This window comes from Dipteris shenzhenensis, chromosome 18 (genome assembly GCF_047967505.1).
Source record: "Dipteris shenzhenensis isolate YYH24624 ecotype China chromosome 18, Dip_SZ_1.0, whole genome shotgun sequence".
Taxonomy (NCBI): Eukaryota; Viridiplantae; Streptophyta; class Polypodiopsida; order Gleicheniales; family Dipteridaceae; genus Dipteris; species Dipteris shenzhenensis.
The window spans coordinates 8,327,997-8,341,875 of NC_141613.1; the positions used below are offsets into that span (position 1 = coordinate 8,327,997).

The 13,879-nt window shown below is 41.9% G+C and overlaps 1 pseudogene; it reads right to left on the minus strand.

The window, feature by feature from the left end:
* Positions 1 to 781: 781 nt before the first annotated feature.
* Positions 782 to 2,636, minus strand: LOC147890761 (bark storage protein A-like; annotated as a pseudogene).
* Between the last annotated feature and the right edge of the window lie 11,243 nt (positions 2,637 to 13,879).

Consider the following 13,879-nt stretch of genomic DNA (forward strand, 5'->3'; position numbering starts at 1 on the left):
TAAATATAAGCCAAAAGTTACAATTTTGAGCAGCTAGAGAATAGTACCCATTACAAATTTTCTTGTTACACTAGCTCTTATTTAGTAACAAGTGAAAAAAGATGAATGACAAATGTCATTCAATAGGCATGCCCAAAATAAATGGGGAGGCGAAAGGGGGAGGCTAGGGACGAGTGGTGGAGTGAGGGAAGCTAAGAGAGAGAATGGGGAGGCAAAGGGTGGGTAGGCGAGACTAGTGGTGGAGAGAGAGAGAGCGAGCGAGAGAGAGTGAGAGAAACCCAAAATCCTTAGTTGTCCATAATTGCCCATTTATTATTGGGCTAACAGCTTTAACAAAGGCCAATGAGAAAAATCTAGAATTTATGAAATTTAAAAACTTCCCTATTTTAGCTTTGCCAAAGTAGAACCATTGCTACGGCTACCCAGTAAGTGTAGGCCGAAAAGTTATGGAGAATGCTTCGGTGATATATCAAGCACTATGAACAAAGATGGACATAGTTCGGAGAGAGGAACAAGCATCTATGTCTCCACCAATAGCTATGTAGCATCCATATGGAAAAGAACTAGAGTAGAGGAAGTCTCTCGTCATGCATTTTCTTACATCAAATTTTTATTTTAAAAATAAGCATTTTCCTTCGGAGAGTGCATGACAACCGTTGAGGCCTACGCGCATTGCATCAAAATTGGGTCACATGACTAAAATGTCTCAAGGAGTCAAATTTACGGTTTGACTTTTTGCTGACGAAAGCAGGTGCTCTCAAGACAATTGTCACCATACATTCTAAATTTCTGCATAGTTGATCGCTGCCCCACTGGTCGCCGTGCGCTCGATGAATTCCAGCAGCACAATCACTGCATTTGTTGCCGCCAGCCTCAGAAAAATCGATTCTTCATTTACAAGAAAAAATATGTTAGGTGAAAAATGTATTCTCAATCTATTCCAGTGCTTGATTTCCTTCTGAGTTCACTCAACCTCGATGAGAAGATATCCTTTCTCAAGAGAATCTTCGGTAGAAAAGATAGTTTCCATTTTCCACTGTTTTGGTGCGTAGGTGGGGGTCGCTAAGATCTATATGTCTTAGCAACGATGGAACGATCCACGTCTCACTTATCCAGATGGTTAATCTCGATTTCTTACTGAGGTATAATTGCATTGTGGCATAATTTGCATGGCGTGATATCAGAGAAGGATAGAAAAGTATTGTTACGACGGTTCGCTGAATAAATTCCTCTCATTGGATCCAAGCCCCTCCCTTTGGTTCCATACCTGATTCATAGCTTGTTAGTTTTTCAGGCCCCTCGCGGATGGGTGCGACATTCGACCCTCCTGCCACGTCCGAGAGCGCTCAAAAGGCGATGAACGAGACGTTGTTCGTCAGGCACGTCTGCACTCACCATGATATATAGTTGCATCGTGAGCAAGATACGTCAGCAAAGTCCAGCTTGTTATGCTGTCACGGAGAGCGAGACAGAAATTTTTGGGAAGTTGCATGCGAATTACCAAAGTAACACCGGCCGTTTCCATGTCGACGGGAGAGACGTCGAATTTTTCGTGCAGGAACTGTCGATAGGCCGCATTGTCCAGGTAGATATTGGCAGAAACACCCCTCGCTACGGTTAACACTCGGGGCTGCGTTTAAAGGCAAGTCGTATCATTCACACAGGACACCAGATCCAGGGTCTGTATACCAATCTCATCGATCTCCACCTGCTTAGAAAAAGTTAGAGGATGCAGCACAGAAAAAATCGTTGCAGCACTTTAGTAGCAGAAGAAGCATGATACTGGACCTCATTCACAATTTGTGTTGCAATGCCATAGTAGGTGTCATCGACAGGGACCCAAAAATAATGCTCGCTGACCTCGGGGGTTCCTGCTACAGGGAACACCTCCTCTGGCTGGTACCAGACATTATTGAGATAGTTAGACCGATTTCCCGGAGAATTGTTGTAGTCGCCAATCGCCAGGTCTCGTGTGCAATCGCCCAATGCAAGCTCGTCATCTGGCCTTCTCCAAACCTCTGCGATTCAAGTAGAGATGCACATGGGGATGAACCGGCAGGAAACATTTGTTACCAGTTCAAGGTAAAAGAACTATGTGAGCACCTGCCAGTTCCAGAGGCCTGTGTGCGCCCAATGTAGTGGAATTGTGATGTCGCCAATGTTGAGCTCGTCGTTGGCGTTGCCGGCGATCCCATAGTGCAACACCCCACTTATGCTGAAGTAAGTGAGCAGGAGCTGCGTAGTTATCCCCGTATTGAGCTGCCAGAAACCATAGCGTTCATATACTTGCATGTTATGATTTCGGAACCCACAATTCAGGATGTTGTATGGACACCCTACCATCGCAAGCGCTGTCATGACCACAATAACCCTGCGACTTGCAATTTCCCCGATGTAGAAGCGGCGCTGTGAAAATGCCGTAACGCAGGCAGCTACATCTCCCCTATACATTCCAGAGATAAGAATCGGCAATGCTCCCAAGCAGAACACTTAATTTGAGGGAAAGCATACTGGCAGGAGAGTCGGCTACCTGATATGTTGATGGCTGGGAACTCAGTGTCTGCACTAAAATTTCCAGATTGAAGCAAAGGGTCCATCTCGAAGAAGGTTGTGATCGAGTGGGGTGCATGGACCATCTTTTTGTGAACATGGTGCACATGCAATGTCATGATCTCAGACAGATTCTAGGCTTCATGGTGATTAGAAACACGGGGGAGCACTTTCCCATTCTGAAAGTGCCATCATCGGAAGGCTGGGATTCAATCTCAACACTTTACATTATGTGAAATTTTTTAAGTGTGGGCATTGTTTGCTTCACAAGCATCCTGACATGTTTGAAATTAATAAAATATGGTCTTTGGGTGTCTTGGATTTCGATTGGCATTCTGGCCCACTTTTTCAAATGTTGGGTGACTTTTCTAGGTCGCTTAGGTTTATTTCCTTATGGACAACTAATTGCTCTTGGATGGCCTATTATAAGACTAACATGTGGAGAAACACCCCTATTTTTGAGAACATTCGAGCATTTTTTAATCCTACCTAAGAAGCTATCATTTTTGCTATTTCCTACGCATGTATTAGTGGAGAGGAATGTTGGACAAGAAACAAAAGCTCAACCAACGAGTTTCATGTCAAATGGCAATTAATCCAACAAATTTGAAGTTCCAACCGAAAGTTGACTAGTAATATAATTAAAAAGCCTAAAATTTTAATCGGCTCACTGCTTCCTATTGATTTTAATCCAAATAGCTAGCTTTAAAGTTTAATCACAAGTTGGATGCTAAGCATAGGATCTCTTTTCCCGAATCTCCATGGAGGATTTCACCGAGTGTGCTTCGAAGTTCATAAACAATCAAATACTAGTAATAGCTCAAATTAATGCTTGCTCTAGCACTATACCTTGAGGTTATAACCACCTTCTTAGAGTCTAAGCATGATGTGCCTAAAAAGTGTGTTGGGCCGAGGTTTATTTACACTGCATGTGCAAATCAACGTAAGATGTAGTGAGGATAGAGCTAAAAGTCTCATCGTCACAAATGATAGCCTAAAAACCAAGGTACCATTTCTCACATCATAGCACGATCTATTTTCAACCAATCACCACTCTCTACGTGCTTTAAGGCAATCACATCATATGCCATATAAAGTGCTTCCTCATGCCATATAAGGCTTGCCAAGATCTCTCCACATATCCTTGTATAGTAACAAGCAATATAAATAGTTGCATAGACTTTAATGTATGAAACAAATTTTGTGTCAACGTAAATTGCTCAAATGTAGGTGTAATCAATTTGTACATTATATATTCCATTTTGTCATTCCAATCATCATAGGAGGATCATAGTATCATGCAAGCCTCATATGTGAAGGGCTACCCATTCTTTTCTTTTGAAGGCCAATTTGAGAAATCATCAGGTTCCAACTAGGTGGTCAAGTTCTAAGACCACCCTTCTTTTGAAAAGAAATAAATTTCCCCCCTTCTCTAATGATTTGTTACTAAAGTGTATTTAATTACCTATGATCAATTAAATGATATAAGATATGTAATCCTTAAAGAAACACACTTCATAATCCCTATACATTGTAAATGAGATTTATTCATTTGAATGTTTAAGCATTTTATTAAAGAAAAGAAGTACATAATAGAAAGCTCATACTTTTCACTATATTATAAAAGCACATCAACCATCCAATAAAGAAGTATAACGTTACTAACACCATGGGTGCCAATTTAGTGAGTGGATGAAGAAGAACATGCATAACATGATAATGATAATGATAGATATTAGACATGGAGATAGAGATGGTACATGGATGAAGAAGAACATGCATAATATGATAATGATAATGATAGACATGGAGATAAGTGCTTTGGCTTCGATCGGTGTGCTACACCTCCACCCCCCCGCCCTTGATCATCTCCTCTGCCTCTAGCTCCCAGCCCCTAGTAAGGACATCGGATGGCACTACGATCTCAAGCAAAGGGGGCGCGTTGTTATGTGATCCCCCTCCAGCCTCTGATTGCTCACACACATCTCGCTCCTTGTTTCGCATGTGCCTCCAACTTGCATTGATCGTGGACCAACCCCCTTGCTCCAGGCACGAATTCCAGTTCCCAACCCACAACACGATCACAGCGGTGAACTCCTGCAACAACAAGGTGAGGGGACGCCGCTATGCAACCCCCCCTTCTCCTCATTTGGCATTCCTTCAATAGTCTGTCAGCCTTTATTCTTGTGACATCCCCACCTCTTGCTTTTAACACATGTGCCTAGGCGGCTCATTGGGCATCAAGCCAATATCACATAGGCAACCTCGATCTTTGGGGCTGGCATTGAGTGACAAGCCGACCTAGACATCTCTTTGGTGATCTCACAACCTAGTAACCTACCTTCACGACTTGGTGGCAACAACTTTGCAAGCACTTCAAGGCTACTCCTTCACTTCAGCATATCCTTTCCCACCTAAATTACGAATAAGCCATCACATCTCACAAAGATGCAGCAGGTACTTCTCCTTCAGCGTTCGCAGATGGGCTCTTGGCAGATCTCCTCTCTCTTGTGGGAACTTCTCTCTTGCTCTTTCTAGGAACGTGCACCAGTGCTTCCTATCCAAAGCCCCTTCTTTTCTCTCCTTCCTCTTCGTGTTTTTCGCTTTTGCTCTCAATTGATGGTGTAGTTTTTGCTTTTATCTGGTGATGGGGACTCTGCCCTCCCTACAGGAGACACATGGACAACATAGAGACGCTCGAGATGGGACCCAGCAACCACATAGTTAGACACAACAGTAGTCTCAGTGATAGCAGTCAGTGATAGCAGTAAGAGCCCTAGACCCCCTAGATTGAGCCTTCTAAGGGAAGGTGGACTAGGGTGGGAAAAAAGAAGCGGACTAAGTGGGCTAGAAAGAACCAATGATAGTGTGCCAACCATAAGAGGTGAGCGCAGGCAACCGTGCAATCATAGGAAGATCAGGTTGGTGGCCCCCAGGCAGGTGGACCATGAGCTCCAAAGAGAGTACCTCGACTTTAAGCCATTCTACAGGCCCCCTTGGAGGTGAGGCTTCATGCCTGTAAGATACTTTGCAACAGCAGGAGCAGACACCAAAGGTTTTTGGAGCATTAGTGACCTCAGTCCCTTTGACTTGCCCTCCCATGAGCTTGTAGGAGGAGACCTAGAGGCCTCAGGTGCCCTAGTCACAGTGACCCTTGACTGCGACAGTGATAGATCCCTCATGACCTCTGCCCCTTCCCCCTTTTGACCCCTCACCCTTGCCCCCCTCAAGCCCACCTACTCCCTCTCCGACCCCCCCGTTCCTAGCCCTCAAATCACCACCTGCATCCTAGGTGGGCTTTGCCTAGAGAGTTCTTGAGGTTGGGACTGTGGAACTATTTGGAAAACCTAGACACGTATCCCATGCCCTTGGATCTGGCCATCTCAATCTTGTATCCCCGCAAAAGGGGTATTAGCATGGTAGGATCTTGCACCCACCCAGTTCGGGTCTGCCAATTTGCCTCCACCAGGGTGGAGAAGTGGATTTTGAAACTTTTTGACGTGATGATGGAGCATCAAGTGTACTATGTGATGGACGAGTGGATGGAGCCACAGGGGATGGATCTGCGGCTTGCCCACATTGCTTCAATGCATTTTTAGCTTGGCTTCTCCCTAGTGACATCAGGGACAAATTTCACAATAGGAGTGATTCACATACTGCCAAAGGTTGTACTCACGTAGATGCTCTAGTAGTGTGTTGATCTATTCGGTGTAGATGTCTCCTTCATGGTGTACTGGAGCATGGAGGCTAGGGATTGAGCCTATGGCAACCTTGGTTTGATGGTGCACATATACAAAATACTCTCCCTCTAAACCTCCTTTAAAAGCTTTAAAATATGGTTTCTTAGAGTAGGCTTCCGTGAAGAGGACAGCCTTGTTGGACTACACATCGGGGATGGTGGCTTGGTTGACTGAGGGAGGACACATGTTCCAAAGCGATGAGGTCTTCCCCCAGCTTATTGGATACAGGGTCAGAGTATTCAGAGGATAGAGCTCCATGAGGCAGTCCCTCCTAATAGCCTCGTTCCTCATTCTCCTCTGGAGGACAGCACATGGGAGGTAGTAACCAATATCACGATGCGGAACATTTGGAGTGCACGCTACAATCTGGTGATGGGTGAGCATCCGATTCCACCCTCGGCTACCTTGGCAGGATATCATCTACACCCTCTGCTCCACCTGGGAGCATGGAACCCCAGCTCTAAGGTGACTATCGCGAGGCATGCTCGATTCTACAAGGCTTGGCCTATAGGAGTTATTTACATATTCACTCTGCGAGGGATTCATAGGTTGTATAGCCCCCCCACTTGGCTGTTAGCCCCAGTACCAGATATCCCCTTGGTAGTGAGCTGGGCTTCTCTAGAACACATCACGGCTACAACTAGCATGGTAATTGACAAATAGCATGGTGGTTGAATATCAACCACCCCCAAATTTCATTAAATGCAAATGAAAATTAACTAGCATAATAGCAATAGACAACTAGCATAGTGGCAGCAACCATTGGCCCCTTTTGCCTACAGTTAATTCTCTTGTACCCAACAAGAAGCTCCCTTCTCTCGCTTGCAAGCCTCCCCAACAAGCTACAACCTCACCAACAAGCTAGAGCCTCATGATTCATCAACAGACAATCTTCCTCTGCAGACCGATACACACAGCATGGGGGCTGAAACTAGAAAATGAAGATTGACTTTCCATCATCACCTTGAACTATACAAAAAATGCTTACACTCGATTATGCGTTGGCCCCTAAGTATGAAAGCATACAATTTTAAGTGACTGAACATTGTTATGAGCATAGATTCCTACCTAGCAATGCTCTTCAAGTGACTAAGATTCCTTTCTTTCTTATTCTAATGCCAAATCCATAGCATCAGAAGCTATAGATGAAGCATGCACATTAGCACGAATAGTAGGGTGCAAACCCTCAATAAAGGTATCATAATTCTCTTTATGTGCTATTTTTTGTCTGTAATTGAAGTGGGGTTGAAAGATATTTCTCAATATATGCATCCACCCTTTCATTGTCCAGCTGCCTCATTCTTCGCCATTGCCTACGACTATCTTGTTGAGACTGTTTAGGTGGGAAGCGCTTCTTAATTTTGTCTTTGGAATGCTTCCCATGTCCTCGAAATGCGTGTGCTTTTTACAAGTACACTCCACCATAATTGGGCACTGCTCATCATGTGACTAGTAGCAAGTTTCACCTTCTCCATCTCTTGGTATTGTTCCCCCAAAAAGTATTGGTTGAAGGAACTAATCCAAGCAAGTAGAGCATGACCATCTCTTTTACCATCATACTTTGGAAAAGTAAAAGTTTTGGAATTGATCTTACTCGACTTCTTTTTATTACGAAGCTTGAGTGCTTTCAGGATGGGCTTCCTCATGTTGTCTCCATGCGCATGTACTCAAGTTCTTACTCAAGTTCCTATGCATGTTGTTTCCATAACTTCGATGAATCTAATGTAATCATAGGCTCCTCGTCAGTAGTAGAAATAGGTGGCTTCCAAGTTGGCATCACTTGTTGTAGTGAATCTTTAGTGTGTTGAGAAAGTCGCTTCTCATGTTGATAGAGTGCTTGCCACCCTTCCTTAATAAGTTTCTCTAGTGTTTGACTTCTCTCTGGCTAGTAGTGATCGTTTCCCAAATCCTCAACGTGATGTAAGTCTTTAGACCTATTTTTAATAGAATATGCTTTCTCGACATAGTTAGAATTGTGCATTGTGCAAGCAAGAAAAATCACTATAAAAGGAAATACACACAAACACAAGACTTATCTCAATTAAGTTCTTAAGCTTTAAAAGCAGCTATTTGTTGAGTAGAGTATATGGCCTCTCAGACTCACAAGATTCCAATGAGTGTGTCCACGTTGCAAAGTACAAAGCAAAGGTCGTGTCCAATAGCACTTGTAGTTAGTGTCTTATGCTTGTAAACACCTTCTCAAGTAAGAAGATTTCCTACTCGTACTCCTCGAGCAAAGAAACATACTCCATTCTTCAAGAAGGAGGACCCAACTAGCAAAGTTGATGGTAAGTCTAATTGGAAGCCTACTAAATCAAATATAAATCAAAGAACTGGTATACTTGTCAAGTGTTATAGTTGCAAGGAGAAGGGGCAGTATTCTTTTGAATGTCCAAAGAACCCACTTGCTATACGCAAGCCAGATACTCAGGGAAAGAATACTAACAATAGCAGTGGAGGCAATGGAGGATGAACCAATGGCCGTACTAATGGTAATGGCCAGCGCAACTCTGCATGATATTTCTGAAGGATCCTAGGATGAATATTTCAAGTAAGAGGGCGGATATGAGAAGGAAACCAAGGGCATTGATTACATTCCTTTAGGTAAGTTCTCAGGTAAAAGTTCATCTCTTTTTCATACTTCTTTGTTACGCATGATTGCATCATTACACAAAAAAGAATGTAATGCTTTGTTTGATGACATAAGCACCCACGATTTCATTTCTCATTGTTTAGTTGAGGAACTAGGTCTTCCATCCATAAAAACAAAATACAAAATCAAATCAGCTTTTCAAGGATCACATTACAATTGTTTGCAAATGGTGAAGGATCTTGAAGCGATTATAGGGCCATTAGCCGAGAGGTGTGATTTCTTAGTCGCTCCTTTGCACGAGTAAGATCTTTTTCTTGGGATGCCCTAGCACGTCGATCACAATGCCAAACGTGATTATCTTGAGCACACTATTAATGTGACTCAATACATTGAGTCCATGATTTTGGAATGTGACAACAGCCTTCCCTTGTGGCCTTTATTGTCGTATACCCAAGCTAAAAGAGCTATGCACAAACATGACAAAACATATCTTGTTATAGTCAACAAGGTTGAGACTAGTCCCACGATTGAAAAATCTAACAAGAGCCTCTTGATCCTTCTCTAGCTACCTATGTTGATTGTTTTATGGGAAGACTTACCCCCTTGCCTTCCTCAATCTAGACCTGAGGACCATAAGAATTATCTTATCCCAGGTAGTGCTCTGCCATTCAAGGCACCATATAGACATAATCCTACTGAGCAACAAGAGATTCAATCCCAAATAGAAGAACTTTTTGCTTGAGGCCTAGCAGTTCACCATTTAGGGCACCTGTTCTTCTTGTCAAGAAGAAAAATGGGACTTTTTGGATGCGCATTGATTACCGTGCCTTAAATAAAATAATAGTGAAGAATCGATACACAATTTTGAGAGTCAACAACCTTCTTGACAAGTTGAAAGGAGCTACAATATTTAGCAAAATGATCTTAAGTCAGAATATCATTAAGTGAGAGTGACCGAGCCCGATATTTTCAAGACTGCTTTTAGGATATGAATTCCTTTTTATTCCTTTTGGCCTGACTAATTCACCTGCCACATTTAGATGGATGATGAATCGCATTTTCCTACCCTATCAAGGCAGTGTGGTAGTTTTCTTCAATGATATCATGGTTTATATCAAGAGTCGAGAGGAATATGAGAAACACTTGGATCTTGTTTTCTCCCTCTTAAAACGAGAACCAACTTTATGCCAACCCAAAGAAAAAATCATTTTTCCAATCTGAAATCGAATATCTTGGTCACATGGTTTCAGCTGAAGGTATTCGAGTAGATCCCAAGAAAGTAAAGGCAATAGTGAGGTGGCCCCACAGCCTAAAGATATTCATGAGTTATGATTTTTTCTAGGTCTGTGTAGTTTTTATCGAAGATTTGTTAAGAATTTTGCACACAAGGCACATTCATTGACTGAACTTCTACATAAGACTCATGCTTTCTCTTGGGAAGGAAGACACACTTTAGCTTTCTAGCGACTTAAAGAGGCAATGTCTGGAACACCAGTTTTGACCATGCCAAACTTCATGAGACCTTTCTTTGTCATGGTCATTGATGCTAGTGGGCAGGGTTTTGGGGTTGTTCTTATGCAAGATAACCATTTGATTGCCTTTGAGTCATGTAAGTTGAAACCAGTGGCAGAGCTAAACTATTCCACATATGATAAAGAGTTAGCCGCTATAGTCCATGCCCTTAAACTTTGGAAGCACCATCTTATGGGTTCTAAATTACTTATTAAGTCTGATCACCAAAGCCTTAGACGTCTCCTTACTCAACTGGTGATCTCTGATAGACACATAAAATGGGCTACCTTCATTGACGGTTTTAAACCGATGATTCAATACCAACCAGGAAAAGACAATGTAGTTGCCAATGCACTGAGTCGATGATCTAGCCTATAGAATATCTCAGTCATCGAGGGAGACCCTTTTGAGCCTATCAAGGATGCTTATGCCAATGATCAAGACTTTTTAAAAATTTGGCATAAAATTAAGCAAGCAAATGGTACCTCTATGGCCTCATATTCCATTCATGATGACTACCTTTTCTACGAAAAATGCTTGTGCATCACTGCATCGTTTCGTCATTTAGTACTAGAAGAAGTGCATCAACCACCCTACATGGGGCATATAGGTATCACTACAACGTATCAAACTGTAGTTCAAGATTTTTTCTTGCCCAAACTTAAAGTTGATGTTGTATTGTTTATTGCACAATGCCTTATTCGCCAAAAAGTCAAGAGCTACAAGGACAAATATTAAGGTTTGCTTATGCCTTTGTCGATTCCTGCTGGTCCATGGGAACAAATCTCTATGCATTTAATTACTGGATTTCCTACAACTAGCTCAGGTTTGATATGATTTGGACTGTCATAGATAGATTTAGCAAACAAGTTTATTTTATTTCGTGCAAAAGACTTTGGTAGCAGTTCAAGCTGCTCATTTGTTCATTAAGCATACCTTTGTTCACCACGGCCTTCCAAAAGTAATCATGTTAGATCGAGATAGTAAATTTTGTAGTAACGTCTAGACATCACTTTTTGATAATCTTGGTATGACGTTAGACTTCTCCACCGCTTTTCATCCAGGGTCCAATGATCAAACTAAAGTTAAAAAATATACTAGTTGTGACATGTTGCGTGCTTATGTATCGGGCCAGCCAGGAAAATGGGATAAATATTTACACATTTTAAAGTTTACCTACAACAATACTACGCACTCTTCTACAGGTAAATTACCATTTCAAGTTGTCAATGGCAAGACTATTCCTACTCCATTGACCCATATTAAGGATCAAGTAGAGGCTCTAACCAATTCATTGAGGATTTCTCTATAATTTTGACTACTATTCGTAAGAACATAGAGCACGCTCAAGCTATATATACTAAACGAGCCAACATGGGGAGAAAAAGAGTTATATTTGAAAAAGGTAACCTAGTGATGTTACAAATTGAAAAGTGTGGTTTTAAGAGTATGGAGACACATCCTATTGTAAAGTTGGCCCTTAAATCCTATGGTCCCTTTAAAATTTTAGAGCGTATCAATGACAATGCCTATCGGTTAGAATTATCGCCACATTAGAAAATTCATAATTCTTTTCATCTGCATCTCTTGAAACCTTCTCATGAAAACCGAACGAATTGCCCTATTGTCGAGGAGGCACCTTTGCTTCAAGGAGAGACCCAACTATTAGAGCCAGACGGTGTCATTGATACACAAATCACTGAGACAAGACATGAAAATTCATATCCTGTTTATCTTGTTACATTCAAGAACCACCCTGTAGAGGATGCCAAGTGATGCCTGCAAGATATTTTTGCCAGTACCCTGATTTGTTGACTAAATTTCTATCATGTAATCGAGGACAATTGTGATATCAAGCAAGAGGGATATTATGAGAATTGGGATAATCCCATTATTTTTTTTAATCTTTCAGTATTTAGTTGTGGGATCTAGCATTTTGTTGCACGGCTGATGTAGTGTGTGCTCTCTATTCATATGTGTGTGTAGCAGTGTGTGCACCACCCGTACGCACGGCTCGATATCTGGCTATGGCCATATGAGTGTGTAGCAGTGTGTGCACCACTTACATGATGATGGTATGTGTAGTAGTGTATGCACCATCCGTATGATTTTATGCATGTGTACTAGTGTGTGCACCATGAGATGGTATGTGTCACATGTGTGCACCATCCATCTAGGATTTGTTGATTTTGCATCGCTTAAATGCTGAAAGATTGAATAATATTGGTGATTGATTCCAAGGCTTCTTATGCTTGAAATATTTGCATTATTAATGGATGTTGTAAACGATCACTCCCAGCCAGAGAGAGAAGTCAAACACCAGAGAAACTTATTAAGGAAGCACTCTATCAACATGAGAAGCGACTTTCTCAACACACTAAAGATTCACTACAACAAGTGACGCCAACTTGGAAGCCACCTATTTCTACTACTGACGAGGAGCCTATGATTACATTAGATTCATCGAAGGCATGGAAACAACATGCACAAGAACTTGAGCAAGAATTTGAGTACATGCGCATGGAGACAACGTGAGGAAGCCCATCCTGAAAGCACTCAAGCTTCGTAATAAAAAGAAGTCGGGTAAGATCAATTCCAAAACTTTTACTTTTCCAAAGTATGATGGTAAAAGAGATGGTCATGCTCTACTTGCTTGGATTAGTTCCTTCAACCAATACTTTTTGGGGGAACAATACCAAGAGATGGAGAAGGTGAAACTTGCTACTAGTCACATGATGAGCAGTGCCCAATTATGGTGGAGTGTACTTGCAAAAAGCACACGCATTCCGAGGACATGGGAAGCATTCCAAAGACAAAATTAAGAAGCGCTTCCCACTTAAACAGTCTCAACAAGATAGTCGTAGGCAATGGCGAAGAATGAGGCAGTTGGACAATGAAAGGGTGGATGCATATATTGAGAAATATCTTTCAACCCCACTTCAATTACAGACAAAAAATAGCACATAAAGAGAAATACGATACCTTTATTGAGGGTTTGCACCCTACTATTCGTGCTAATGTGCATGCTTCATCTATAGCTTCTGATGCTATGGATTTGGCATTAGAATAAGAAAGAATACAAGTAAGAAGCTTTCCTACTCATACTCCTTGAGCAAAGAAACATACTCCATTCTTCAAGAAGGAGGGCCCAACTAGTAAAGTTGATGGTAAGTCTAATTGGAAGCCTGCTAAATCAAATATAAATCAAAGAACCGGTATACTTGTCAAGTGTTATAGTTGCAAGGAGAAGGGGCAGTATTCTTTTGAATGTCCAAAGAACCCCACTTGCTATACGCAAGCCAGGTACTCAGGGAAAGAGTACTAACAATAGCAGTGGAAGCAATGGAGGATGAACCAATGGCCGTACTAATGGTAATGGCCAGCGCAACTTTGCATGATATTTCGAGGATATTTCTGAAGGATCCTAGGATGAATATTTCAAGTAAGAGGGCGGAGATGAGAAGGAAACCAAGGGCACTAATTA